The sequence below is a fragment of the Capsicum annuum genome, unplaced genomic scaffold (assembly GCF_002878395.1).
Source record: "Capsicum annuum cultivar UCD-10X-F1 unplaced genomic scaffold, UCD10Xv1.1 ctg77359, whole genome shotgun sequence".
Taxonomy (NCBI): Eukaryota; Viridiplantae; Streptophyta; class Magnoliopsida; order Solanales; family Solanaceae; genus Capsicum; species Capsicum annuum.
The window spans coordinates 1005-4314 of NW_025887746.1; the positions used below are offsets into that span (position 1 = coordinate 1005).

The 3310-nt window shown below is 29.9% G+C and overlaps 1 long non-coding RNA gene across 2 annotated transcripts; it reads left to right on the plus strand.

Annotated features, from left to right (window-relative positions):
• Positions 1–1326: 1326 nt before the first annotated feature.
• LOC124894776 lies at positions 1327–2949 on the plus strand. 2 transcript variants are annotated; one of them, XR_007051347.1, is made up of 2 exons: positions 1327–1504; positions 1965–2949. It is a non-coding gene; the product is annotated as an uncharacterized LOC124894776 (long non-coding RNA). The 2 variants fall into 2 exon arrangements; XR_007051346.1 differs by having other exon boundaries at positions 1327–1500.
• Positions 2950–3310: the final 361 nt, after the last annotated feature.

A 3310-nucleotide genomic window follows, 5' to 3' on the forward strand; every position in this document is an offset into this window, starting at 1 on the left:
ATAATAAATATAAATAAAATATGTAAAAATATTAGTAATTGCAATTGTGATTTGCTATTATCCACGGGTATGGAAAAGTTTAGAGACTTAAGAAAGTCGAGTACCCCTAATAAAAATACTAACATTGCGATTTTCATATCAAAACATCTAAAATAATTGTAATTGTGATTAGTTATTACTTTTAGTTGTAATTTTACCATTAACAATTATATTTAATATTTCACAATCAATAAATATGTTAATGTGTTACAATAAATATTGACTAATTTTATTATTTCAAAGGGAATAAGCTAATTTTTTTTATTTTAAAAAGTTTCACGCATTACGCAAGTACTTATACTAATATCTTTATAAAATTATATGCATTTAAAAATTTATAAAAAAAAAATATTCTATTTTAAAAGAAACTTGAAAATATGTGATTTCTTAATAATGTATTAAAATAATATTATATTTTATTATGAACTATAAAAATTGAGAAAATTTATTAGTTTTCACAATTTTCATTTTCATGAGAAAGCTGCAATTTAAAAAATTCAATTGTATATCCGAACAAAACTATAATTTTATATCAAATTATTTGATGTGGCATATCCAAATTAGGGGTGAGCATGGTATAGTATTGTACAGTATTTTAAATTTTGGTACGGTAATTTTGATTTTCGGTATCTAAAAGAATAATACCATTACCATACCAAATTAGTTCGGTATGATTCGATATTTTTAAATTCGATTTCGGTATTTTATGGTATGGTAATTCGGTAACCATACTTCATTTGATTTCGATTTACATATATTCATATAAGAAAAACTATAACTTAAAAACTTTAAAAACGTCTCAATCATATCAGACTGTCAACTATCTTTGTTAATCATCTATACAACAAGAACATTTCAATCACGACTGAGTAACCCAAGATGCAAACTCTAAACAACATACATTACCTAAACTTAAGCATAGTACTTCGAAATAATAAGTTTCCCAAAAAATTTATTTCTGAATAAAAGTTACTTTTATGTTAAATTGTCTAATGGATGACATATAAACATATTTAATAATCTTAAATATAATATATTTAGGTTTTATCTATTATTAAAAAATTTCGGAGTGGTATACGGTATTTCGGTATTTATTGCATAAATATCAAATACCATAATATTTTAAAACTACTACCAAATACCATAACATCCATACCGTGGTATAAAAAATTCAATTTTGGTATGATATTCGGTATATACCATACCATGCCCACCCCTAATCCAAATGGACCCTTATAGTAACATTTTGACTCTTTAGGGGTTAAAATAGAATAAATTCCAGAAAGAGGGAATATATGTCAAATACCTAAAACTTTAACCCAATTCCTTTGTATTGATATTTCTCAGTCTTTTTATTGAATCATAAGTAAATTGTAAAAAGGAAAAAGAAAGAGGCCCTGCCTCCGTTATAAACTTCGTTGAAGCCCTAATACCATTAATTATTCCTTTTCCTTCTTCAAAGTGAGTATGTTCCTTCTTCTCCCTTTTTTTTTTTAATGTCAATTTTATGTGTTTTATTTACAAATTTGATGAGTTTTACAGATTTTTTCTTTTCAATTAGATTTTTTACTTATTAAGTTTGTTTGTTTGTTGTAAAATCAAAATTATTTGCTTCTTTTTTTAATTTATTTGCTTTTAGTACGCAAACTTAATGGCAAAGATTTGTAGGACACAAAAAACAAAGAGAAGGATTGGTCTATAATAATATAATGGGATTGGTGTATACTGTTGATATGTTTGGTGCTCCATCACTTTTATGCCAAGTAGATTTTGCAATTTCACTTTCCACAAATTATTTGTTTTAATTGTATCGTGAATTGTATTAGAAACTATTGTTGTTTTGTATATATATATATATTTGTTGTTTTGGATCTTTTAATTAATCCCTTGAATTGACCCTTCCTCTTTTATTAATTAAATTTCAGGTTACTAAGTGGAGTTGGTAGAGAGATATCAATAGTTGTTATTAATTAAATTTCAGGTTACTAAGTTGAGTTGGTAGAGAGATATCAATAGTTGTTAGTTTCAATGTCGAAATTGTATGCTGGTTTGAAATACCGTAATTCCTCCTCGGATGCAACTGTTAAAATTCGTCAATTATTATCACCACAAGATGCAACTGTTGTAAGTTGTAAATTCTACCCTGCACAAGGTGGTCCTCCTACTCGTTTACCCTCATTAGCCATTAAATTTGACCTTAATACTCACCACAAATATTGATCTAGTCCTGATCAACTTGAACACCAGCACTCTCGTACCAGCTCGACCCGTTTCCATCTTTGCCATACTACTCCATCCACTTCATATAGCAAGTCCTTGTTTAAACTAATGTGAGGGTCTACTGAGAACTGGGGTGAGGAGTTTGATAAGAATTACCGTCATCTTGTTATTCATGATATGATTGGTAAAGTTAGTGAAATTGTTGATGATGAGTGTAACAAGGATAGGATACGCTTGGATGTGCACGTTCGTGTTAATTAGTTGTTCACCATTCATCATCCGTACTAGTACGCATGGTAAAGAGTATGGAGGTTGATGAAAATGCTGTGAATGACAACTGTATGATTTGCTTGGAAACGCTTGGGAAGGAGAGGGAGTTGATGTGTATGCCTTGCTCGCATTTGTTTCATGGAGATTGCGCTACAACTTGGCTAGAGAATGGCAATTCTTGCCCTGTTTGCCGTTATGATCTCCTAGCTACCTAGCTTCTATTTTTCTTCTTTCAAAATATAAAACGAAGGAAGAAGCATCTGTTGGGTCCTTCTTTATTTCTTCTTAGATTGATTGATATATTTTATGCTACAATTATCCATGCTACCGAATTACAAACTCTTCTGGTTGAATGTAAAAACCTTATTTGTCTATTTATATTGAAGCCGCCTGCTATATTAACCAATAGCTTTATGTTGACATTTCAATTGTGCTTGTAGGCTTTCAATTGAACTATTTGCGACGCAGTATGATTATCTGATGGAGAATTCCTCTCTTTTAACGGTTAAAAATTTGCCCCCGTCCTTTAGCTTCTGTAAAGCAGCAATTGAAATTCTTAACATATATGGATATGACTTGTTATATAAGTTATTCAATAGATTCTTTATATGACCTCTTTAAGAGAATTTAAATCTTTGAGCTCTTAGAAAAACAAGAAAATTGGATCTTATAATTTGTAACTTTGTTGTCTTTTTTTTTTTTGGGGTGCGGGGGGGGGGGGGTTGGGGGGGTGCGGGTGGGGGTAGGAATACAAATTTGCTATGCTGGCTGCGTATGTTTT